The 27270-nt window shown below is 44.4% G+C and overlaps 1 protein-coding gene across 14 annotated transcripts in view; it reads left to right on the top strand.

Moving 5' to 3' along the window:
* APBB2 (amyloid beta precursor protein binding family B member 2) overlaps positions 1-27270 on the top strand; it is a 338567-nt gene that overhangs the window by 286232 nt on the left and 25065 nt on the right. The window contains exon 1 of one of the 14 annotated variants that reach the window (XM_081303286.1): positions 24733-25186. The exons of 9 other annotated variants lie outside the window; for them this stretch is intronic. The gene's annotated coding sequence lies outside the window, so the exon portion shown is untranslated. Of the gene's footprint in view, positions 1-24732; positions 25187-25435; positions 25576-25816; positions 25965-25996; positions 26303-27270 lie in introns of those variants that run through there. 4 more of the 14 variants (XM_081303282.1, XM_081303283.1, XM_081303285.1 and 1 more) reach the window with 4 other exon arrangements.

Raw genomic sequence — 27270 nt, 5'->3', positions numbered from 1 at the left:
GGCCTTGTGACTCTGGGCAGTTCGTGCCTCCTGCACCTCCGTGCCCTCTAGGTAGAGATGACAGTGTTAGAACCTACTGCTGTGTTGTGAGATAAGAAACAGAAGGAACCTGGCACAGACACCAAGCTGCAAAGGAGAGCTCGTCCCTCCCCCGACAAGTTCCACATTCAGGTGCCACCTCATCTGTACTGCAGTGTTGGGGTGTGGGCTGGGGACAGAAGATGCTGCCCATCAGGGTTCCTACAGGATATCCTCCTGTCTATCTTTCTCAGTGATGTTAAAAAATATATAATGTTTATGAAATCATTTGTATTTCATTTCGTGGGTGGACCGTTGGTTGCCAGAGAACTGTATCTTTCCCCCAAAATAATGTACAATATAATGTGGTCTCTTTAAGTTTTTAGACACTTGAATATTTTTTCTCATTGCCATTTAAATTAGAAGCTAGAGGAATACAGTACATGTTTGTTCATCTCAGGAGATACACACATAGTAGGGCTGCTCACTCTCTGACCTCTTATTTTTCCATTTCTAAACTAGTTATTAGAACCTGATATGTTAGTGCTCATGAATTCCAATAAATTTTAATGTATACTAAATACTAGGTATTTGGTAATTAAACTATAGATAGGTAGTTTTTATAGTTAATAAGCCTATGAAGAATATGAATAATTGTATAACTGGCAAGGAAACTAACATAAAGGTACAAACCAAGAAATACTAAAACTTATTTTTCCCTTTGAAAGTCTTTTTGGATTCACAGTATATTCATTGTCTGCCTTCAGAATCTAATATTGTGGCCTAGTTTATTTATAAAGCAGTTTCTGAAGACATTGACCTTATTTTTAGGACATTTTAATACTAATGCCAGTCTAGTAAGTATGGGTTACTTGCCATTTCTGATCTAATGACATAGGAACTTGTAATGTGAAGAACTGTGAGACCAAAACCAGGTGTGTTCTGCTCTCTGTTAGTCATGTCTGCCGTGGTTGTGGAGAAGGGCAGCATAGGTGTGATAGTGTCTGTTGAACAGGTAATCCGTGGAATGTACTTCATTTAGGCCCTCACACTGTGAGATTGTCCCAGCATTATTGGTTAACAGTACAGAGGGAAGGGAAGGGAAGGGTGGGTTCTTGAATACCGTCATTGCTTCCATCATATCTGATATTTAGGAATTTTTTGATGATTATCTACTGGAGGAAGAGAAGAAGCAGAGAATTAATTTCCTAGAAACCCATGACCATGATTACAAAGGAAAGCTCACTTTTATGAACCGATCATGAATCAGGAGGGCCCTGAGCTTATAGCTCCTGGGGCAGGCACAGAGTTGGAGGCCACGTTCAGAATGAACACCCTGTACGTTCCTTTGTGAGTAAACAGCCTAAATACACAGTCTGCACATTAAATCTTTAAAGCACTTGTACTGCCTGACAACAGACACACAGTGCCTGCAACAACAATATGGCCTTTTGTTTGCCGCACCACTGGATTGTTAAGATTTCAATTCTAGCTCTGCCACTATTTACACGTTTCTGGGCAGGTTACTTAACCCTCTTTGTACCTCTGCTCATCAAATAATAACATTGTCACGCTCCTAGCAGCAATGGGCAATTCTTGTCAAGAGTTGAGGACATTGTCTGGCATATACATGATTGGTACGCTGGTCCTTTGGCCCCCAGGCCTATTCTTGTCCTCATGGCTGGCCTCTGATCTCTACAGGCTTTGTTTGCAAGCTCCGCCTGGGTTCAGCCAGTAGGAAGCATTAGAGAAACCAGGAGCCAGGGCCTGCTCTGGATGATGTCGCCCACAGCAGCTGGGTCTCCTCCCAGGGCCACCCATCTCTGCACAGCATCTCCGGGTAGCCCTGGCCCCTGGGCTCAGGTTCTGCCAGCTCTTCCTTCCTTTGGCCCCTTCAGTGGGAATGGGAAAAGCTTCCTGATGTTGCTAATCTCTGAGGGCCCCACTGTCCCCTGTTTGCTTTCCACACCCAAGTCACCAGTTCCATCAAGTTCCTCTGCTTCTGCTATTGAGAGCAGTTTTTGTTCTCTTATTTGTGTCCTGACAGATGGACATGCACACATTTACTGTCATTATTGTTGTTGCTGTTGCTGTCTTTGTCTCATATACTTCAGAGGAATTTGAGGCTCGGGAGGTAAAGTGAATCAGCCAGAATTCCACAGCTATTGGGGGAAAGATCCCAGCATCAAGCCCCTTTCATAAGTCTCTCCTACCAGCCTTTGTATGGGTAGGAATCTTCAACTCCATCTGATTTGAATTTACAACTTAATTGTCTGAAGACCTTCTTCCTTTTGGGACCCCTCACATTTCAGAAGGTCGGCCTGGACATGGGCTCAGGAGAAAGTCATCCCAACTGCCAGTGTATGCTTTTGGAGTCAGGTGTTAATTTAAGTCAAGATCAACCTCTGACTTATGGGGCTCTACCACCACGGAGGTTGAGGGTGTTAAAGATTGCTGTGGTTTGGATCTGAAATGTCTCTCAAAGGTCCATGTGTTAAAAACTGAAGAGAGATTTGCTGAGACAAGGCATGGATGCTTTCAGTCTTGCTCTTTCAAGGAGATGCCACGGGGAGCAGTGGAAGGTGTTTATGTCATTCATGCCCTTGAAGGGGATTATGGGACCCTGGCCCCTTCCTCCCTGTCTCTTGCCTCCTGACCATTAGGTAAGCAGTTTTGCTCTGCCACACATTCCTGCCCAGATGCTACCTTATCCAAGCTCAAAGCAATGGAATTGACTGATCATAGACTAGAACCTCTACAAGTGTGACCCAAAATAAACCCTTTCTCCTTACATGTAAGTTGACTGTCTCAGGCATTTTGTTATAGAAGTGACAGAAACTTGATTAATACAAAGATCATTGATTACAAAGAACAGGAAACTATTGCAGGGCTCTTAAGTGAGAGACAATTTGATTGTCTTCTGGAACCCTGAGGCAGAGGGGCAGCCCAGCCTTGAGAGCAGACCAGGGGCTGATACAGTGTCAAGATTCACTTCTGCCTCCTAGTTTTCTTCTTGGCTTCATTCTTTTCTCAAATTCATAGTTCATATAACAGAAAACGTACATCTCGTTTCCAGGCAGCATGAGAGTGCAATCTCTCATCAAATTCCTGAGAGAAAGCTGCTGTAACCCAGCATGGGCCAGGTGCGTGCCCTGGTCTAGTCAACCTATGAAGTCCACTGTTGCCACACAGGATGGGGTGGTCTTTCTCGGAAAAGGGCTTCAGCATGGACAAGACAAGAAGTGTTCATTATAGAGGTGATTTCAGGCGGCCTGACTAATAATCCTACACTATCAGCTGCCTACCCTTTGCTAGTCACTGTCCTAGTTAAATTTGCTTTTGTTATTGTTCGTTGTGTTTTTAATTTCATCCTTCACAACAACCCTAGGAGGCCAGTTTCATTATTTGTATTTTATAGACAAGAAAAGGCCAACGGGGAAATGACACACTGTGCCACATAAGGCCACACAGGCCCATGAAAATGTTACAGATCTTTGCTTCTAGTGGGAATTAAAATATGTCAACTCAGAGTTGGTTAATATTGGTTAGGAATCATGATTAGTGGCTAACTGCAGCTTTGTTAATAGAAAACAGTGTGGGGACAAATCAAGGTAACTTAAGAAATAAATGTTAAAATTAGAAGTTGTCCATGGCTAAAATAATCAAATAACTCCTGGGTGGCTAAAAGAACCAATTTGGTCCAACCACTACCCTTTAAGAATAAGAAATTTTGCTTGAGGTTAGTAATTTAGCTCCCTAGTGGGAAGTTCCTTCAACTTCTAAGATGATTCAGAGTTTGGAATCACTGATTTAGCCTTCTGAATATATCAAGAGTCTTTAAATATACATTTCCATTTGATTAATAAGTCATGAGTTCTTTTAATTTATCATCAGTGCAGTCAGAAGTCATTAAAGTAGACTTTGTCCTGTGAGCATTTACTTCTGTCCTTTGGGTGAATTCTGACACGTTGTATGTGTCATATTTTTCTAAAATGTTAAAATTGGAATTTTCTCGCTGAAAAATTGGCCATTGGATTGTTGTGTTCCTAAAAAGAAATTATAAAGGTTGCCTCAGTGATGCAGTTTCCACTTTTTTTTTTTTTTCTTTCCAAAAAATGTTCCATAGGAATGGAGAAGGTACAATCTTGGTCTGCTAGACCAGTGATGCTCAACCAGGCACACACCAGAATCGGCTGAGGTCTTAATAAAATGCAGCCGACTGTGCCCCACCCTCCCTGTTTCTGATCCTATGGGTCTGGGTTGGGGCCTCAAAACCTGCATTTCCAACAAGTTCCCAACAGAGGCTAATTCTCTCTGTGGACTGCAATTTGAAAGCCACTGTTCTAGGCTTTACTGAGATGAGACATGGATGCTTACAGTCTTACACCTTTGAGAGGGGGTGGAATGGGCTGGCAGATTTAAATAACCAGTCTGTTCAGCCATGGATGTTACTCTTTGCTAGGATCTCAATTCAGAATATGTGAGTTTCCTTTATTTGAGGTCAAAAGATGATACACAAAGGAGGGTTTACCATTACAATAATGAAATTTAAAATGTAGAGCCCCTTTTAAGGCTCTTGGGAGGAGACCTAGAAATAAGTTTGCATGGTTTTTATAAAATTTGCAAAAGGTGGGGCTGGGATTATGGCTCAGTGGTAGAATGCTTGCCTAGCACATGCGAGGCACTGGGTTCCAGCCTCAGCACCACATTAAAATAAATAAATAAATATAAAGGTATTATGTCCATCTACAATGAAAAATATTTTTTAAAGGCATTCACAATTTTTTTTTAATATTTATTTTTCAGTTTTCAGCAGACACAACATCTTTGTTTGTATGTGGTGCTGAGGATCGAACCCTGGCCGCACGCATGCCAGGCGAGCGCGCTACCGCTTGAGCCACATCCCCAGCCCTGAAAAATATTTTTTTTTTAAAAATTTACAAAAGGAAAATGTTTTTGTTTTTTTTAAAGACAGTTCTAGGACTTGTCCAAGCTTTACTTCCCACAAAACCTAGAATAGCCCCCCCTGACAATTATAAATATAATTAATTAATTAATATATATGAAGGAATATAGGTAATAACAAAGAAGTTTTTTATAGGTTAAACAATCAGGAATAACGGCAAATGGGTACATCAGCTCAGAGGATATAAGCCTCATATGTGAACTTTGTGTGAATCTTTGAATGAATTCAATTCAGCATTTAGGCAGATAAAAATTCAAGTTGATCTTAGCTTGCCTGCTAAATGATCAGCTTTGTGCGTGTGTGCATGTGTCTGGGTGTCTGTGTCCTCAGTTTATTTGTGACAAGAGCAGATAATTTGGAGAATGAGACAGATTCAAATTCTGTTCATTTATAGAATTTATAGAATTTATATAGTTCAGTTCATTATTCCTCCAAGCTTCTTTTGTCTATAAAAAGAAGATGCTCCTGATAAGAACAGCTAACTTCATGACTAATGGGCTGCTGTAATAGTGTGAGAGTTATGACAGTTTCTCTGAAGATACGAAAGGCTACATAAATGTTAGTGTTCAGTAGCTCTATTATGCTAAGAAAGGTACACTAGTAGTTCGTATTAACAGGATGACTAAGAGGCCATTCTGCTAGGTCAGGGGTTAATAGATTTTTCTTGCAAAAAGTCAGACAGTGAGTATTTCAGGCTTCGTGGATCATTCTGTCTGACTTAACTACTCAACTTTGTCAAATGCATCCATAAATGAAATATAAATGAAGGTACCCAGTTGTGTTCCAATAATGCTTTACCTAAAACACAGGTACTGTGTGATGATGGACCAAAATCGATCTAAAATGGTACTGCCCTTCACGATCAGAAACTTCCTGCTGAATGTGAACGTAAAACAAATACTAGCAGTTATAAATTGTATTTGTATTTAAACTCAACACTAAAGAATCAAAATACTGGTAAAGTGTATCTGCTTTAATTGCTCTTGTCGTCTGATGTAGCTAGTACCTCTTGGGGCACACAGATGGATGAGGGAATGGAAAGTAGAGAGAAGAGAGGGGCAAGGCTAAGAACAGTTCTGGTTCAAAAACTCCAGCTTGTTTCTTTTCATGCTTCTTTGCACTGAAAGCGGCCATAATTGGGTCAGCTCCTGTGTAAATGCCCCTTTGGGACTCAGGCCTTGGCAGGCTCCTAGCATGAAGTTTTGGGACCACCAAGACATTAAAGTAGTCATCATTGTTATTATATTCCTATTATTATTATTAACTACTACTATTATTGGGAGGGGGATTGAACCCAGAGGCGCTTAACCACTGAGCCCATCTCCAGTCCCTATTATTTTTTATTTTGAGACAGGGTCTCACTAAGTTGCTTAGGGCCTCAGCCTCCAGAATCATTGGGATTATAGGTGTACACCACCATGCCTGGCAATTTTTTAAAAGATTATTCGTGTGTCCAGGCTTATGAATGTTAAACTTAGCCAAAAAAGTTTAGGAAACCAATTAAAAGACAGTTCACAGCCCAGTACAGCATCCCAGCAACTCGGGAGGCTGAGACAGGAGAATATCAAGTTCAAGGATAGCAACTTACGGAGGCTCTCAAAAATAAAATAAAAAGGATTATGAATGTAACGCAATGGAAAGCGCCCTTGAGTTCAATCCCCAGTATCAAAACAGAACAAAAATGACAGTTTCCCATACATATTAAAAGGGAAGTTTAATTATGAACCACGAATGTGGCTGTTAAATATTCATGTTCAGGTTTTTGTGTGAACCTAAGTTTTTACTTCTCTTGAGTAAATTCCTAGAGTGGGATTGATGGGTTGTAAGTGACAGTATGCTTAACTTTAAGAAACTGCCAAACTGCTCTTGAAGTAGCTGTACCATGCTGCATTTTTACCGGCAAAATAGGAGTTCACTTGGAATTGGCACAGTTTGAGGATTTTTGCTGTTGATATATTTAGCATTCCAGACCTTGTGAAGTGGTAGCTCCTTGGGTTTTAATCAGCATTTTCCTAACCACTAATGATTCTGAGCATCTTTAATGTGCTTGTGAAAACCATCTATCTTCTTTGGTGAAGTATTCTTTCAAACTTTTTAGAAATTGGTGTATTCATTTTCTTATTAATGGCTTCACTTATAATTGCACAAAACTTGGAACAATGCAAATATCCACCCACTAGTTGATGGGATAAACTGTATTGCATCCATACTATGGAATTCTCAGCAATAAGAAACGAACGCCCACCATCAATTGTTAGGCTAGGTGAAAGAATTGAGGCCATACTATGTGATCCATTTATATGGCATTCTGGAAAAGGTGTAATTATAGGGACAGAAACCTTCCCTTGGCTTTACCTCTGAGTCCCTCTGCTCTTACCACTGCCCCACCTTCCCAGCCATGGATTGATGCAGTGTCAATTTAAGCTTGAGCTTCTGGTACAGAATCACAAGTGTGATTGCTCTCTAGTTGCAATCATGGAAGTTGCTAGCACCCCGTTTCTCCTTTGGCCTTTCCTTTTCATTTCTGGGTGAGCATGAAGATAATGCTGGTGTCTTGCTCCTTGGACTTGCAATGCCCTCGCTGGCCTTACAATTGGCTTCCCAGGAAGCTCAAGCAGCGGGCAGAGAAGGGAGCTGGTCAGTCATTTTGGGAACTGAGTGCTGTGCTGGTTCTGTCTCAGTTCTGAATCATGGAAGGTATTGATTTTGCTCACCCCTCCCCCACCACCTGGCAGTTGGGAGCCTGGGAACTGTTGGGTGGAGGAGGAGAAGTCAAATCTCTTTATAGTCTGGTGAATGCCAGGGAATTGCCCATGGTCTTTGGTCTAGTGGGAGGTTTGATCTGCTGAATATTGCATAAAGAAAATGAGCTATGCTGCCTGCCTACGGCTTGGAAGTTTTCCACGTACAAAGATTTTTGTTGTACACATTTATTATACATAGCCTTTGCGTTTTATAGGGCAGGACAGAAGAACTCTAGCCCATTGGGCAGGAGAATGTCTTTTCTGTTTTTTTCAAATTTTCTGTGAGAGCTGAGTTTAAAAGATACGGTAGTGAAGGCCGGAGGTCTTTTTACATAAAGGTCACATCCTGATGTGAATGCAAGCCAAGCTTCTGCTGTGTCTGACAAGTTTTATGGGGGAGCAGAGGGTTTCTTATACAAATACACATTACAGAGTCCCCTGTGAGCAACGAGATAGTCCTGTAAGAGACATTGGGAATATTACTGTTGGTCCACAGCTCCCTGCCTTTCATGGTCCAGGTTCGTCGTAGACCTGAATTCTTTTTTACGGTTTGTCATTGTGATCATTGTATGATTTGCATCTGGGTTCTTGCTACTCAAAGTGGAGTCTCACATTTGAGAATGACCATCTATATCACCTGGGAGCTTTGCAGAAATGTAGGCCCTACCCACAGGCCAAATGAATCAGAATCTGCTTCCTCTCCCCCATAAGCACCCCTGTATGGAACCCAGGGCCTCATGCATGCTAGGCAAGTACTCTACCACTATCTATACCTCCAGCCCCCAAAAAGCTGCATTTTAACCAGTCAGTGCACTTGTACATGAAGATAGGGGTCATATGTGACCCTCAGAAATGTATCCCTTGTGGGTGTTTCTGATGTCCTTGTAGATGTGAGCAGGGGTGCATGCCACTCTGCCATAAATGAACATAAGGGCTCAGGGTTGACCTGGGTGCCAAAGACAAAAAAAAAAAAAAAAAAAAAAAACAATGTATGGTTGCCTCTTTCAAATAGCTTCAAGTGTAGTTTGGGATAAAGAAAGCAGCAGTACACCCTTGTCTATGGACTTAACACACACACACACACACACACACACACACACACACACACACACACTGCACCAATCCCCTTCCCTGGAAACAAATTTCAGGACTCTGCCTCCAAAGCCTTTGTATGGGTCAGCAGGGGGCTGCTTATGTGAAAAACAAGGAAGTCTGCTCTAGACCTGCTGTGTCACACTTTTGGGGTGAGATCTTAGCACTTACATTTTAACAATGCACATTAGGAGAACCACTGACCTGGGTGTGGCCCTGATTATGCAGTGTGATGTGAAGGGACATTTAAATAGTCTTAGAGTGTTGAAGGAACCATTCAGGGATTTCCTTCTAATTCAGGGAGAATTCAAAGCATCTTCTAGTTCAAAGCTGCTTTAATCTTCCGCTGAGGCAATATAAGGATCTCTGTGGATAGCATTTAAGGATAGTTGAAATTTATATTTACATATTTTCTAGTAGCATGTTTTCCAGGAGCAAATTATAATGCTTTGTTCTGTAATGAGATAAGAGCGTGAACATTGTTATGACAATCCCATGACTTTCTTGTTTAATGTTTATACTCGTCTAATCAAACAAATTGAAATTGGATTATGTCTGTTGCACATTATGTCTGTTGCACATTATAGCAGTTATTATCCAGTTTAAATGCAGGTCTGAAAGAAATAAAATTGATTTTTTTCTATGCTACTTGGGGGAACATCATAGGTTATTGGTATGCTGGTAGAATTTTCAATTAGCTTTGGATAGAGAAGAGGAAAGATAAGTGGCTGGGGGTTTTTCCTTAATATCTTATGCAAATAAACCATAATATTTCATTCTAATTAGGAAGTGAGATGACTTAAAAATTTGGTGATCTGCTTCCATATGTTTGTAAAACATGTCAGGTTTTTAAAGTGGATAATAATTTTGAGGAACATTTTTATTTTTAGTAAGGAAGAAAAGTAATAGAGAACACCCTTATAAGGCTCAGTTACTACAGTCACCGCTACCTTATTTATCAGGGAATGAGCTGGAGTAGGTACCAGAATTTCACATATAACCAAATGTATTTTCTATGAACTAGGCTTTTTTTTTTTAATTACTTTGATCCTGCAAACATCTTTTGTGTGCCTACATTTTGCAGATACTGCACCAATGCCACAGACTCATAGTTGATCTAACAAGTCCTTTACCAAAACTAATGTTTCGTTACCCCCAACTGCTACCAAAGTAGAGCTGTGAGCCAGACAGCACAAAGGCATATGAAGAATAGAAAACAGCCTCATGGAAAAGGTGACATTTGATCTGGACCTTGACTCTGAAGTAGGTTTTTGCAAAATGGAAATTATTTTTTTAAATGTAAAAGCATTTTATTCTGAACACATGGCCATTTAAAAAATAGAGAAAGTGTTACCTTTTTAAACTTAATCATTAGTGAATGTGTTAAGTGCTTATTGTACATCAAGAAATGTGCTGGCTGCTGAAAATGTAGAGGAACAGTCTACGAGACCACCCTCGGGTCTCATGATTTGCCACAGTTGTGGTTCCTATGGCAAAAGGATACAGATTAAAATCAGCCACAGGAGGATGCACACAGGGCAGAGTCCAGGCAAGTCCCAACACAGAGCCCATACCTTCCTCTCCCTCAAGATTGTGGTCAGCATAACTCGCCTGGTTTTTTTTGTTTTGTTTTGTTTTTGTTTTTTATTGTTTTTTTTTTTAATATAACAGAAGCCCAGAGTATTATCAACTAGGGAAGCTCAGCTGAGCCTCAGTGTCCAGATTTTTACGGGTCCCATCACATAGGCATGGTTAACTGGTCCAGGGTCCACTCTCAGTCTCTGGCACCTGCAGAGATGGACAGACACTGCAGGACCCAAGACCCCCAGGCAGACAACAACCCTCCTATCAGACACAATCTTCCAGGGTCTTAGAGATTGACTCCCAGAAGCCAAGGGCAAAAGCCAGACCTCTCTTTGGCCAACATTAAATTCTAAACTGTACAAAACCAACCAAAAAAAAAACCTACTGTAAGTTTATAAACCCACCACAAAGTCAAGGCAGTGAAAAATGGATGATTATCCAAATTTTATTATAATACCAAAGTGCAACAAGGACCGTGAAAGAAGAGCGAGTGATGCTGTGAGGGAGGATGCTGCTAAAGGAATGAGATTTAAAGGCTGTGAAATTAGCCAAGCAAGCAGTGCAGGGAGCAGTTAGTGCAAAGGCTCTGGGGTAGGAAGTAGCTGGGCATAGTCCAGGAACTAGTTAAGAAGATGAGGCTGGAGCAGAGAGGAGCTAATGTGGTTACAGCAATGGCTAGAAAAAGAAGCAGCGTCCAGACCCTGGTGTCCCCAGAGACTCTAAATTGTGGATATCATCTCTAATGCCATGGGAGTCCCCAGCAGGGTTTTAAAGCAGAAGCACAGATGCTCATTTTCTTTTTTTAAGGGACACATCTATAGATGCTGTGAGAATGACCCACTGGGGACAGGAAGGGAAGAAGGAGACTGTTTCCAAAACTACTGCAACTGGGACTAGGGTGGTGGCGTGGATTTGGAGAGAGGAGTCGAGTTTGAGGGAGCAGCCGGAAGTTGGCAGAACTTATCAAGTGTGACTTTCCTGCCAGCAGACCCTCAGCTGTCACATTGTCCTGTCATCCGATGGGCATCTGGCAGGCCCATCTGATTCATTGTGTCCACCTTGGTACAGGAAGAGAATCAGATAACCAGACTCATTAGCATTGTGAGGAAGGAAGTGCCTTGAAGCCATGAAGGGGTGACAGGTGCAATCTCATGAAATTGGTTCATCTCCAGGCTTGGTGATGCCTGCTCTGGCTGCAGAACCTCAAGCCTCAAATCCAACCCCAGCCCCACTTCCAGTCTGGACTGTGCTCCAAACACTTGGGGTTGCCAGAGCCATTCATTTAAATAACTCTTCTAAATAGCAGAAGTATTAGTGGTCATAGATTCAGATATGCCATGTATTCAATGCCCTCCCTGGAAAGAGGATTGTTAACCAGAAAGCATAATTTAAAATGGTCAGCACAGAGCCTGGCACTTCATAAACGTTGAACAAATGAGTAGATGTCTGATATTCTGTTTTAAAATACCAACATTAAAAAGAGTTTCCAATTAGGTGCAGTGGTGCACTCCTGTTATCCCAGCGATTTGGGAGACTGAGGCAGCATGATAATGAGTTAAAATCCAGCCTCAGCAATTTACCAAGGCCCTGAACATCTCAGAGAGACCTTGTCTCTAATAAAATATAAAAAAGGGCTGGGGATGAGGCTTGGTGGTTAAGTGCCCCTGTGTTCAATCCCTGGTACAAAAAAAAAAAAAAGTTTCCAATGGGTTCTGTGGGGCACACCTGTAATCCCAGCAGTTTGGGAGGCTGAGGCAGGAGGATTGCAGGTTAAAAACCAGCCTCAGCAACTTGGTGAGATCCTGTCCCAAAATATAATAAAGGGGTGGGATTATGGCTCGTGGTTAAGCACCTCTGGGTTCAGTCTCTGGTTAAAATAAATAAATAAATAAATAAATGTCCCCAACACCTGTGGATTGTTTTATCAAATCCAGAAAAAATCTCCTAGTTATACACTCCATTGACTTTCCATGTGGATTTCCTATTTTCTGTACCTTTCTCTGTAAAAGAAGTGCATGGGACTTTATAGAAGGACGTGACTGATGTTCTCTGCCAATTTTACTTTAATTGATCACTTAAATAACTTAATCTCGCCCAGAAACAATTAGAAAAGGGAAGTGTTTTCAATGCACACAGAATATTGTCAGCAAAAGATCTTAAATTTTCCTTTCAAACTCTTACTTTGGCTCATGGCTTGGCCTGTACTCATATTTAAAATGCTGTCACTTAGCCAAGTGGACACTTTTCTGCTCCATGTGTGTGGGGGGAGGGGTTCTTAGCTAGAGATGACCGTTTCAGGGTGCCAGTGTGATCTTGGCTTCAAGGCAGCTGTAAAACTAAAGATGACTTAAGAGAAGCAGGGATCACGAAGTGGTGTGGAGGTAGCCTACTATTAAGTGTTTTGTATAAATTGGCAGGCAATCTGTAAAATACTTCCAGCTCAGTTCACAAATTGCTGCCTATCAGACTTCAGGTCCTTTCTGCTTTTGTGCCATCCTAAAGGCTTTTTTGGCTGTGGATTGCAGTAACCCCGCCCCCCCGCCAGCAGGCTTAGCCTGAACTTTCCCAGTGCTGAGAATCCAAAAAGCGAGTGGTCGGCCCAGAAAGGGAGCAAGTGGTGTGAGTTGGGGTAGGAAGGGGGGTTCTGCCCCCTCTTCGCTCGCTCTGTGCGGGGCGACCCACAGCTGGGAGCACCTGCCATGAGCATCTGGCTCAGCACCTGGCCGGAGAGCAGGGGGCGGGCAGCGGCCCCGCAGCCCAGCAGCCAATGAGCCGCGCGGCTGCTGGGGAGGCGGGCTCACGGGCGGGGCGGGCTCGCGGAGGCTCGGAAGCCGCTCACTTGAACTTGAGAAAAAGAACGCGCCCGCTGCTGGATTAAGGGGCAGCACTCAGCTTGCAGGTGCTGGCACCTGGGCCCTGTCCTGTCCTAGCCTCTTCCTAGCGCCCTCTGAAGACAGCATCCCCGCCCTGCCCCGGGGCCAACCCGGAGACAAAGGTGAGGAACTTGGGAGGGGCGGTGCGCCTTTGTCTGCAGGTGAGTTCCCAGGGTCGAAGGTCTGAGTCGGCCAGGCGGCCGGAGACCTGTGGGACAAAGGCTGTGCCCTCCTTCCCTGAGACAGCTGTCGCGAGCTTGCTGGTCGTGGGCTACTGGAAGATGTCTTTCTGCCTCGCAGGAGGAAGACTGAGGGATGTGAAATGAGGGGGAGACGTCCTTTGATTCCCATTTATCAGCGCGGCAGGGAGCGGTTCCATAGTTGACTATTGATGGTCCGCGCTGGACATTTCTGTTACATCCAGTGTTGTATGATTGAACCAGCGAGTGCTTTCATCTCATATCCCCCCCGCCCCCCAGGGAATGCACATTTATGTCTTCTTTCCTAAATTAGGAGTGAAAAATATTGCAAGGTCTTGTTAATGCAATATTTGGATTAAAAGCACTATCCTTTGATGTAGGAAGATTACATTTGCAAATAATTTTAGTTACATGATTTAGAATATTGGTGTTACTTTTCCATGTGAGAAAATGTCTCGAATTCCCAGAATGTAGAAAAGCAGCCAACTTGTCTCATGCCTGCTCTTGGCATTGAAAAAGTAGTGTTTTTGAAAAGAAAAAACATGATGATTTAAATATTGCTTACAACACTTGATTAGATTCTCAAGAAATCTGTGCCTTTTCTAGCTATTATCTGTTTCCTTATACTAATATTGTAACCAAGCAAGTCTATTGATCCCCTAATTAATGTGTAACTGTGAATTTTCATTACTGTTTTCTGTGGAAGGCGGAAGGAGGAGGCAATCCCATTAGTCTTTTCCCCTCTTTTTATAACTCTTGCAGCTGCAGCCTGGCTTTGACTTGGATCATGAATGAGGGGTTTGCCTGTTCCTTTTGGGTTTTCTTAGACCATGGAGCAGTCTGTCCCTCCTCCACCCTTGCTCTGACAGAAAAGCTGCTTGTAAGTTTGGTGCCTACTGTTCAAATCTTTGCTGCTTATTGCCTTTTAGTTATTTGCTTTTGGAAAGGAATTGTGTGTCCTGTGGGCTTCCCAAGAAATTAGAAGCACAACATATTGTGAGGAAAACTAGCCCTGCATCTGTGTTTGTGAATTTTAGCTGCAGTTTTATAAAAGTTGTCCATAGCCACATTCTCCAAAATGGAATGTGAATTAAACATTTAACGGGGGAAAGACTTTCCACAAAGCATCAGCCATGGCACAAAAGAAGGTGCCGATGGTTCTTGGCTCAGTGGTGAGAACCCCACTTTTCTAATAGCTGGCACATTTTTTAGTTCTCCTAGCTTTGGAAGACTGTCCTACGTTTTCAATAGTAGAGATCATTTATTTAACAGGTGTTTACTGAATGTCTGCTGTGCGCTGGGCATTGGCGATGGTGATTAAGTGGTAAACACAGCAGGTAACTTCTAGCTTTTTGTGGATCACACTCTCATAGGGCACATTTCAGGTCCTCTGAACGAGAGCATACCTGGGGAGCAGAATGAATAACACTGATGTTGCTGCTGGCTGCTGCCCTGGAGGTCAGCTGAGCCCAGAGCTGTAGGTGCAAACAGGTGGAACCCGGATCATCTCCACTCCTAGGGCAGAAGTAGTAATCCTACCAGAGTGTTGTTCTGCACAGGAGTCAGTCTTGAACTTCCTTCCCTTGATCATACCTCTCAGAGAAGGCAGCACAGAAGGCCAGAGCTGAGAGTTTGAACAATGGCATTGTTTACACAGTCTCTTGCTCTCACTTCAACGAGCTTTCACCTTGAACAACGCCCAAGAAGATGAATCTCATTCTGTACCACTGCCTGAGCAAAGCTCTACATCTATCCACCGTCTCCCTAAAGTTAAGAGATGACTCCCAGATTAAGGGGCCTGGAACCCAGTTGAAAAATGCCTCTTCATTCTCTATATACCCTTCTTGAGTTTTAAGGAGTGAATTGATGACATATAAATTCTTATGCATCTGGATTTTCAGACTTTCCCACAAATTCCTAGGACCACATGCTAAATAGTAGTGTAACTTTTTTCCCCCAGTGTCTCTGTTAATCAGAATATGGCAGTTTTGTGAAGTTCTTAGGCCTTTGAATGTCTCAAGCCCTAGCATGGTACCTGGCATAGGATCTCTCCATAAGCAATTGAATTGTTAAGTGGGCAGATGAAGGAAGGAAGATGAAAATGCTTCCTTGTCTGTGTTTTGGGTTTAATTATGACCATCTTGGCATTTGTAATCTATGGTTTAAGCTGCTCGGCAGACACAGAGCATCTACTATGTGCCAGACGTCTTGAGAAGTTTGTAAAGAAGTGAGATAGACAAGGTTTCTAGTCACAGATACAGAAGATAAGTCAGAAAAACAATTTAGGAAGCAGACAGCCACATGGTGCAACAGAGACTAGCCTGGTGGGGAAGGAGCCACCAGGAGGCAGCCCATCCTAGGAGGTGACTGTGGAGCTGGCCTTGAAGGGTGAGAAGCCAGACATGGGGGGAGCAGGTGGGAAGGTCTGAGGGAAGGGCCAGGAGCAAGGAGGCCAGTGGTCTGTGCTAGGGTAGAGGAGGTGGGGACAGATCGTGTGGGACTGTAGTTAAAGATCTGGGGTTTATTTGGATGGCCACAGGAAGCCCTTAAAAGAGTCTTACCCAGGGAGATGCCATGATCTGATGGATTTCATACAGAAATGGGCAGTGCTGTTGAGGGGAAGGGACATTGTGGAAGTAGGAGGTAAGTTAGCCAGACCTGGTCCAGGTGAGGGCAATACCATGGTATGGGAAGCCCCCCTGAATGAACACACCTTCAAGTCCTGACACAGGGGACTCTGACCAATCACTACATTTCATAGTGACTTGGGCGTGGCTCCAGGTGTACCTGTTTGGCTGGGGTTGAGTTACACTCACCTGTTTCCTTGTAATCCTACCCCTTCTGCCTTTTTTGGTTAGAATGTTCTAAGAAACAGTGTCACCCCAAATAAAAGCCCACTTCCAAGAACGTGCTTGCCTGCCTGCCCCTCCCTCCCTTCCTCCCTCTCTTCTTCTCCCTCTCTCTTCCTCCCTCCTCTCTCTCTCTTTCTCTCTCTCTCCCTCCCTCCCCCAGCCTCTCATGACATTCTCTTGCTTTCTTTTGGGGGGGAGCTTGAGGCTGGGAGCCAGGGAAAGCCATCCTAAAGCTTGTGTGAAGGTATTCGTGTCTGTGTTTTATTTTGCATTACCCCAAATTCACACAAGTGACTTTGGTTCAGCCGCCTGCGCTGGTCAGGGACGGCACCATGGTACAGGGCGTGAAGGGAGGCCAGTGGGTCAGGAAATACTGGAGGTTGAACTAACAGAGTTGACTATAGATGATGCAGGAGGGTGAGTGATCTAGAGCTACTCATTGGTTATTTCCATTGGAAATACATATTCATAGAAATAATGATTGTTCAAGGACAGAGTTATTAAGTAATACAGGAACTCACTTTAAATTTATGTTGTGTCAAGACCTTGTCTTAATTTTGTTTTATTCTGCAACATGGATGATCAGACATACCCTGGGGAGTCTTGTGCCTTTGGCCAATTCTCCAAGACATTTTTACCCTTCGCTGCCCTGCTGTCCTTCTCAACTGGTTATTAGACCTTTGAGTACTCTGTCCCTTGGCATAACAATAAAGGATCAAGATAAGAAAAGAGGACAGGTTTAAGCCTTAATCTATATGAAATTATTCTACCTCTGCTCCCAGTTTTATAAGAAACCATTGATAACTGCATTTGAAGTTATTTATTTCACACTCCACACACTCTGTAGCTCTAACCATTGATATTCGCTCATATATGAAACTTGTTTTAGGGGTATTGCAAATCAAAGAGAGTATATTTAAGGGCCAGAAAAGTCATTTCCTTTTTTTAATATTTATTTTTTAGTTTTCAGTGGACACAATATCTTTATTTTATTTTTATGTGGTGCTGAGGATCGAACCCAATGCTCCACGCATGCCAGGCCAGCAAGCTACCGCTTGAGCCACATCCCCAGCCCAGGTCATTTCCTTTTATGTGAAAAATAGAAAAACAAAATGTGATGTACCTCGACTTACCATCCCAATAAACATATGGTAAATTGAAAATATCAAAAGTAGAAAATGCAGTCAGTCTACCTAGCCTACTGACCATCCTTCCTGGCCTAGCAACACAGTACATCATAGTGTGTCCGTTGTCGCCCCTTGTGACCATGTGGCTGTCTGGGAGCTGTGGCTTGCTGCCTCTGCCCCGATCATAACAGAGTATGGTATTGCATATTGCTAGCCTGGGAAAAGATCAAAATTGGAAGCACAGTTTCTACGGAACATGTATCACTTCCACACTATTGTAAAGCTGAAAAATCATCAAGTGGTAGCATTGTAAGTTGAAAACCATCTGTATTGAGTTTCTGAAGGGATTTCTGCCCCCTCCTTTTAGTTCGAGTTATGAACTTGAAAGCTGATAGCATCTTTGCTGGGGGACTTTGATTTTGAAAACAATTTTCGTTTGGTTTTGCAAAAGAATAAAAAAATATATATTGATGCAGCAAATATTCCGTCTGTAGTTGGTTTTCTGAACAGATGGGAAGGGGCAGGAGTGATGGGGGCTGCCAGCCTTCCTGTTCTGGAAGCCTGGATTGGTTACCCTACAACATGTAGGCTTGTCTGGGGATGAATAAATTATGACAGTTGAAATAATTATGATAGGGAAAAGCAGCTGCCGCCAGCACAGTTGACAATTGGGGCTGCATTGGCCTGATTCTGTCACGTTAAAGCATTCATCTGTTTGCCAAAGTACCTGAAAATGCTGTTTTCGAGGATTCTGGTGGGTTTTGTTTTTCATTTTTCTCCCCCTTGAAACTTTCTAAGAGTCACTGCCCGCTCGTGACCTTTGTGAAAGAACATAGCTGAGCAGAGATCCACATGGATGCTGTTTCCCATGTTGGCCATTCATGTAAGATTTGAGCCAAGCAAAAGGTTTTTTGTTTTGTTTTGTTTTTTTGTTTTTTGTAATAATGGAGATTGAAACCAGGGCCTCATGAGTGCTAAGCAAGAGTTCTACCGCTAAGCTGCACACCAACCTGATTTTTTTTTTTTTTTTTTTTTTTTGGTTTTAAGGAATTTGCAGATTGGAAAAGATCTTATTTCTGCACCTTGGTTGCTATGGTTAGGATGTAGTTTGAGGGTGTCCCCAAAGGTGCATGAAGTTGGTCGCTGGTATGGTGACATGGAAGTGGTGGAACCTTCAGGAGGTAGGCCCTGAAATTAGGTCGTGGGTTCAACACTCTTGAAGGGATTAATGTTGGTCTTAAGGGAAGTCCCTTGAGAGTGGGTTTTTATAAGTGAGCCTGGCCCCTCTCCTAAATCTCACTTCCTGTCTTGTGTGGTTCCCCAAATAGTAATTTAGGAAAGAAGACATAAATGTGCATTCCCTGGGGGGAATGTGAGATGAAAGCACTCGCTGGTTCAATCCCACCATGATGCTATCCACCATATTTCCATGTAGCCACAAAGCCCTCACCAGAGCTGAACAGATGCTGGTGCCATGCTCTTGGACCTCCAAACCAACCGTGAGCTAAACAAATGTGTTTTCTGTATAAAGTACCCAGCTTTAGGTATTATGTTAAGCAACACAAAGCAGACTAACACATGAGTGGAATAGTTTCTAGCCAGTCCTGGAATTTGTCATCATTGTCAGGACTTACTCCACAACCGTAGCCAATCACAAAGTCTACTTGGTTTCTGTTCTGCTATTACCATCTTAAAATTTTTAATAATATTTTAACAGGGAGTTTTGCATTTCAATTTTCTACTGGGCTCTACAAACTATTTAACCAGTGCTTCTCTACATTATATGATGCACACCTGAATCAGATCATCACCTACAGCAGGGGTCACAAACTTTTCCTGTAAAGGCCAAATAGTAATTTTCTTAGGTGCCATGGGCCATATGGTCTCTGTTAACAGCTACTCAGCTCTGTGGTTGTAGCCTGTGAGCATCCCTAGCCTATGCCCAAGCAGATAAGTATGGGTACCAGTGTTGCCTCATCACAGAGGGGCAGATTTGGCTGGTCATAGTTTGCCAATCCCTGGTCCAGAAGAACTGAGTGAAACACAAGTTAAATTAGGGACTTCTTGTCTTTTGTAAATAAGAAGCCTCAGTCACCTTTGGCCGGCTCTGTGGTGTGCTATAAACCAGTCCCCAAAGGGAATTCCTGCTGAAGGTCAGTCTGTTTAACCCACACATGAGCCTCTTCTTTACAGTGCTTCACTTATTCTAGTTGTGAATGAATATGGACACTAGCAGCAGGAAGGCAAACCCAATTAGTAAACCGGGTGGAACGGCGGTAGCATGATAGGTTTTCTTAAGATTTTTTTTGATCATATTAGATTGAAAACAAATGATGCTGGAATAAGAGACTATAAAAATAACCTCATTAGGAAAAAATAAATATTATATTCTCTTGTGCCATATCAAGAAGGTAATGGCTCCTTGGGGGGTTCCAGACCCCTTTAGGGGATGGTGCTCTGTGTGGCCTTCAGTCAGTCTGCTGCCCCAGCGTGTGCGGGATGTTGTTTGGGGTCTTTTCCCTAAGTGATAAGCAAAGGTTTCTTTCTCCTACAACACAAATAAAAAGTATCTGAAGAGTCGGTAAATCTTCATAGAAATCAATATACAAGGGAAATTCATATATTGATTTCTAGGAGCAGAGAAACTGTTTTTCATTCAGACAAATGTCCCAAAGAAGGAATCTGGTTTGGGGCCCTGGAAACATCATTGTCAGTTCTGCTGGAGGTGATCGGAGAACAGATTTGCTTTGCTTTCAAGTAGAGTCACAAGAGATTAATGGTCTTCCCAGAACTTGCCTCCTGCCCGTTCCGATGAAATATATGTTTTATTAGCATTGTTTCAGATGACATGAAAATGGAATGTGAACTAAAGTCATTTTTTAAATGTTGTCCTGTCATAAACAACAGTAGGAGGAAGAGGGATCCAGCCAGCTGCCTCAGCTTCGTTCCTGAGGTTCTACCCAACCTCATCCTGTTCAGATAATGGGCTCATTCTTTCAAAAATGCCCCTTGATGTCAGCTTGTGCCAGGTGCATGACCAAGGCAGAAACACTCTCGCTCACACGGACTGTCCTTTTATTGTGAGGCGAGAAAAGGAGAGAGAATGAGCGAATAAGCAGGGCCGTTGGAGGTGGCCGTGAGAGTTGGCCAAGTCAGGGTCCCCGAGGGGTCTTTTGGAGACAGTGATGATCAGGAGGAATCTGCCACACAGGGACTTGGGGTGACGAGCAGCCCAGGCAGTGGCAACAACAAGCAAAGAGGCCCCAGGGTAGGAAGAGGCTTGTGTGTTCAAGGGCCCTGTGTGGATGGCGTGGGGGAGGCAGGAAGTTTGAGGGCAACTGTAGGCCTGAGAGTAACAGGATATAGGGAAGGGAATTTAGACCAAGCACAGCATGTCATTATTGTCAAAAGTGACAGCAGTAGTGGAACCGAAGTCCGAAGGGACAGAGAGAGAAGGGGAGATCTGGGACCACCTCTGCAGGGATCCTGAGCCGAGCCAGCTGTTCAGGAGAGGGGGAGGCAGAGACGCACCTTCGGCTGGTGCTAGGATTACCTAGGTGTCCTCTCCGTGACCTGCTAGTGGCTCCTGCCCTACTTCTTGCACGGAAACCTGCGTTCCTCTTGGGAAAGCTGTAGTCCTCCCTGCTCCCTACCCGAGTCTTCATCCTCGAGGTCTGTGTGTCAGATGGGCCTTCTGGTGGGAGGGCTTTTGTGTTGGTCTCTGCCCTCAGGCAGGCAGCCAGCCTGTGGCTTCCCGATCCAGGTGTCATCTGTGGAACTTTATGATTTGTCAGTACCCTAAGCTCCTGCCTTGCAACAGTGACACTCACTCAGCATAAGTTGTGCACATCCTTTCTCTCAGTCAGTGGAGCAAGGTTTTTTCTGTTTTGTTTTAAACTGTAACAGCACAGATGAAAGCTGAGGCTCTCTAATTCTTGCTCTCTTCAAAGATGGGCTTTTTTAAAAAAAAAAAAAAAAAAGATTCATTTCCTGGTTGCTTTAAATAGTCTTTTTTCCCCTCATCAGTAAGCTGACAGGTAACGATTGTCTTCTCTCCAGTGGCTTGAGAAGGTCCTTTGTTTAGAAGAATGTGCCTTGAATTTCAATAACCCTGCACCATTTGAAACCTCAGCATCACACTTAGCTGGCTGGAACTCCCTGGCTCCCTGCTCCTGCATTAATAAGTAGCCGCACAGTGCTGGTGGGCAGGAGCAGGTGGGAGGAGGCCTGCTTGGGAAGGGAGGCCCCTTGGTCTGGGGCAGGTGTTCTGTCACCCATTGGTCCTTGGAAGGATAGACCCTTTATCCAAGCTGAATCCTCTGAATCTCACCAGGAACCAGATGGGAAATTTGCATAAATTTGGTATTCATTTCAATGCTGAGGTCCTTCACCTGCAGGGTACAGAGTCCACAGGGGTCTCAGAATGAGTGCCAGGAATTAACAAACCTTTCTACCTCTACCTGCTTCAAGCTGATACATAAAATTGTCAGTTCTCGCACATTTTTATCTGGATCACCAAAAGGTTCCGTGATTCAAAAAAACATTAGGAAGTTAGGAACATTCGCGTTCCCTATAGATTAACTCATACTTACTCCTCACACTCACTTAGGATGGGAAGACCACTAGTGTGTCCATTTTACAGATGAAGAAACTGAAGAAAAAAGAGGCCAAGGGTCGGCTAGGGACAGACAGCTAATAAATGTCAATCACAAAGTGCGGGGTGGGAAGTGAAACTGGGGGAGGAAAACAGACTTGAGTCATGGCCTAGAGTTTTACAGTTTGCCCTTCATTGTTATATAAATGAATAACGGTGATCGTGGCTCAGAAGGCCCCCTGGTAGCAAGTAACAGCATCCAAAAGCACTCCTGCAGGAGTAGAGGGAGTGGAGTGGGCTGGGGCACTGGTGAGCCCTGCCTCGCCTGCTCAGTTGTGGAAAGTGAACCATAGTGCATGGCCTAAGACGGGGTGACCGTGCTGGGGAACAGGAGAGGATGGCATGTACTTCCTGAAAGCTACAGTAGTGCCATCCTGGTGTGTCATCATGGTAGGGATTTTTTAGGTATTTGCTATTCTTTTGGACACCCAGTGACACACACCAACACCCTCTTTTACCTCTGGCTTCTATTAGGAGAACACTGCCAGTTACTGCCATCTTCCTTTACCTAAGGAGCAGCCACCAAGAGCAAGCTGACCCAGCAGCCTCGGGGTGTGCGGCTCCTGTGGAATTCCTCTCGGGGTTTAATTCTTTTCCCTGGCATCTTGTACAGGGAGGAGGGAGGACACTTGTGCCTGACTCTAAATTTAGCCTCTGTGCTCTCAAAATGGCTGGTCTTGTGCAGAAGCCCAACTTTGAGCTGATGGGTCTCCCCCACCCCCGACCCCCCAGCAAATTTATAAGGTGTTGAATTGGTGGAGCAGCTGCCACTGTCTGTGACTCTTCTGGATTTTTGAATGACATTTCAAAGATCCTTTCAAGTCTCTATTTGTGGCTGGTTTTCAGTTCTCCCTAAAATCAAGCAGTGTCTGTTAACCCCTCAAAGAAGTAACTGATCAAAGTTTGTAGTATCATTTTTCCAAGTTCTGCCTTCAGGGGAAACACAGTGGCTCTGAGTTCCTTAAGCAACTCACTAGCAGTTGAGTCGGACTTGAAATATCCAAGGCGGCAATAATAAGACACACAAGAAAGAGGCTGTGTCCTCAGGTCTTTGAGGCAGAGCACTGACTCCTGGGCAGGGGTTATCCTATACTTGACTTAGGCATTTTGTTGAGTAAGAAATTAAAAGCTTTTGGCTTTGGCATAAGTCAAAAGGTATTCAAAGAACATTGCCTGTTGTTCTCTGCTGTGAGAGTCAAAGCACTTACATCCTTTTCTGATAAAAATCTGAGCACTATGAAGCAGCCAGAGCCTCTCATCTGAGGCAGGAAACCCAAGGCTCAGAAGGGGTCAACTCCTTGAACGAGGTTGCACAGCCATTTGTTCAAACTGGAAACAGAATCAAGGCCTTTGGGTCCTTTGCTGCTAAGCTAAGTTGGCTCCAGAGATTGGCTTTGACAGGTGGGACCAAGGTAGTTCAGAGGGACGTGAGCTGGAGGGGACTCTGTCATCCTGTGGGAGATGGTATCCAGGAAGTGGGAGAGAGGGCCACAACTCCTTCCCAGGGTGACTGTCCCTTCATGGTTGGAGACAGTCCATCTCAAATACCCACAGCCCAGCTGAGACGTGGACCCATCAGATGGCCTCATGGTCATAGCTCTTGATGCAGACCTGGCACATCATCTCATTGAACTTCATGGCTCATTGTGGCTCAGAGCCAAGTGTCTGTGTCCCCTTTTTGCTCATTAAAAACCTGGGCCCACGGGGTGTCATTTCTCACATAGCGTGCCTAAGAGGGAACCCAGAAAATCCACACTGAGTGAACAGAGAAAAGGTAAGTTCTGTACCCAGAGAAACATGGCTCGTCTACTGCCTCAGCCTAAAGAGCTCCTCCTGGGAATTCCTAGCTACCTCTCCCCAACAGAAGTTCACCAAACGGCAGGAGGGTTCTTTAAAATTGCTCTAAAATCCCAGGTTCTTTCCAAACCCACAGGCCCTGCCTTGAACATTGTGCTTATGGACCTTCTGGGGCTTCCGTTCGGAAGACAAACCATTAGAGGGAACTGTAGGACTGTGGAGAGTGGGTGACCCATCTAGGAAGATCAAACCCTGTCTTCACCACATATAGGCTGTGTGACTTTGGCCAAGTTGCTCAAACTCTCTGACCTTGTCTCCTCAGACGTCAGTGAGAACAGTAACATTGGCTTTGTCAGGTTGCTGTTAGGAGCCACCCAGAGTCGGAGCTCAATAAAGGGTAGTTGCTAGACGTCTTATTGTTACCATAAGTTTTAGTGTTGTTACCTGTGCCGGAGAGTACGAGTACCACAGTGATTTCCCTTTAATACTGAGAAGGATACGTGCATATTTTATTTAAAAAATTCATATGTGCTTATACAATATTCAAACAAATATATTAAATCCTCATAATTCCCACTCCAGTGACAATTTGGATGTTATGTTGTTCTAGATTTTTTAAACTGTGTGTATATGAAAATACAGGCTCCGACCTTTTTTGAGGTTTTTCATTTGAGACCCTGTAACTGCAGCTTTGGTTTGTTAGCCTGCCCCGCCCCCCGCCCCCCCACCCCATCTAACAGTATGTCAAGGTCATTGCTCTGTATCCGTGTGTGCAGCTCTGGCTCACTGGTGTGCTTGGAGGGTTTCACACCACGATTTCAGCTCTCAGCCCTGCAGGGTCCCACTGACCGCTCCCTGACCCTGGCCACAGGGCACAGAAGAGAGTAGATCTCTTTTCCTCCCCCTTGTCCCTCTGGTGTCCCGCCTCTCTAGCCAGTTGCCCAAGCATAATGCCTCCGTGCCCTTGGGCCTCCCAAATTGGCTGTGTAGAGACTAGAAGGGAGCGTGTTGGGCTTGGGGCCTCCACTCGGGACCCCGGGCGGCTCAGGGCGGGACTCAAAGCCGGCTGCCCCCAACCTAGGACTGCTCTGCTTTCCACTTCTCTCTCCCTGCCACTTCTCCTACCCTCACCCCCGGAGCCTTCATCTACTGGCTCTCCCACTTCCCACCTCTGCCCTCCACCTTCTGCTCTGTCTCCCTCCCTGTTGCCTCGAAGAAAAGTACCTGGGTTGCAGGGTTGTGGCTGTGCTCATAGAATGCCCAGAGCATGGTGAAACAGGTAAGGCTCTGTCCACGGCTCTGTGTCTGTGTTTTTTGGGGGGAGCAGGTGGAGCTGGAAAACGAAGACGAGTCCTGTGCCAGTGTTGACTGTGCTGGGTTTCCTGTGTTTGCCGTGATATTTTAAGCTTGATTACCTCCCCCACTTGATATGTTGCCTCTGTAAATTCAGCTGGCATCTCTTGGCTTCCTCCTAACGTGGCTCAAAATACACTCTTGTGGGTGAAAGAGTTGAGCTAAAATAAGCACCGAAAGGCTATTAATTGCTGCAAAGTTGGGAAATAAGATGGGAGGTGGGTGCGCAGGGCTGCTGTGACTTCCTGGCCGCGGGGTGAATGCTAACGTGTTGTTTCTCTCTCTTCCCTCATGCCTGCCTGGATTCAGAGAGAGGTAACGCCATTCCCCTTCTCCCTTCATGGTGTCTCTGTCTGGCAAAGCTCACTGGCTTGTCTTCATGCACATCGCCACCCTCAGGCCCTGCCTTGGATAGGCAGAGCCTTGTTTTGTTTTGTTTAACCTTTGATCACCATCATTTAAAACAGAGCCGGGTCGGCTGGGTCCCTAATCCGCTGCTTTGTGTAACCCTGTTTGGGGAAGGTGATGGGCCAATGATGCAGCAGCAACCTGGTCCCTCCCACTAACATCTGACAGCCCTAATCAGCTGGCTCAGGACTCAGTGTCCTGGTGGTGTACCGTGCTATGTAAGGAGGACTTTCATGCTTCTTGAAGAATTGCTCTTAGAACTCACATTACACATTCTCCAGAGTTTCGTTGGTAAGGTGTGGCTCTAATTTTAGTATCGATTATTAGCCAAAATAGAAGGAGTGTTTGGAAGTCTTCGGCTCCACCTTCAGTAGCTCGGTCACTTCAAGAAAACCTCCATTTTTGCTGGAAGAAAGATGTTGGAGAATTTCTATCTTGAAGGAGCCTGGGTGGTTTCCTCTTTGCATTGGAGTCAGTCTCAGGGAAGCTCCCTGGCTGGTTGGGAGCCGGCAGATGAAGACAAGTCCTCTGGGTCCACTGCAACCAGTGGCCTGTATCTGATGGTGGTGCTACTGCCCCACTGGTGGCTATTCCTTTCCCGGGCCGGGCCGTGAGCTGCTTCCATTGCTCAGAGGTAGGGAGGGAGAGGGAGCCGTCGCAGAATGAATGGGTCACACTTCCAGAGTCAGACCTTCCAAGGGTGTGGGTAGGAGAATTTGTCACTTTGTGGGGTGGCCCTGGCCTGGGAGGATGGCTGTGTGCTCCTCACCTGAAGTAATGGCAAGACCCACCCCAGTGAGTGGAAAGGCTATTCTCAGATGTTTGCTGATTCCTTCACTCACTGTTGATTCAGCCGCCTCCCAGGGAATCCATACTCTGAACAGTAACAGCAAGACTCTGTACAAAGAGAGGGCTGCACGTTCGCTCGCCCAGCCCACCTTGATGTTGCAGGTGGTAGAATTTCTCATCTGCTGTTCATGCCATCTGTGTGCTTTGTGGAAGCGCCGGGAGAGGAATGGCTGGGGGCCTCTGGCAGATTGTCAGAGCTTAGCATCTTCTAAAGCTTGCAAAGAAAGAGAAAGGAGGCTGAGCCTCACCACACTGGAGCCTGAGCTTTGTGATCGGTGATACCCGTGTGTGGTGCTTGTGGTATTGGGTAAAATATCAAAGAAAAATGACCCCAAAGACAGACATTCTGGGCTGGCCAACTAAGATGAATTTTTTTTTTTTTTAAAGACAGAGAAAGAGAGAGAGAAAATTTTTTTAATATTTATTTTTTTAGTTTTCGGTGGACACAACATCTTTGTATGTGGTGCTGAGGATCGAACCCGGGCCGCACGCATGCCAGGCAAGCGCGCTACTGCTTGAGCTACATCCCCAGCCCTAAGATGAAATTTCTCAGACACTTTCTTCTTCCCTGTTCTTCCCACCCCCAAAACAAAATTTTCAAAATATAATCAGAGATTAAATGTACGCAGTCTTGGAGAGAGGATTTGCTTTTCCCCAGGCCTTGTATTTCTTAGTAACCACATGTAGGGACACCCCAGGAGCCCTGTAATTACGCTGTTTTCTCAAGGGAGCCCACCTTTTGAATTTCTTGAA

Source organism: Spermophilus citellus (assembly GCF_964194105.1).
Source record: "Spermophilus citellus genome assembly, chromosome: 8".
Lineage (NCBI taxonomy): Eukaryota > Metazoa > Chordata > Mammalia > Rodentia > Sciuridae > Spermophilus > Spermophilus citellus.
The sequence above is the reverse complement of the archived record's forward strand: the minus strand, read 5'-3'. Positions and strand labels throughout refer to the sequence as shown.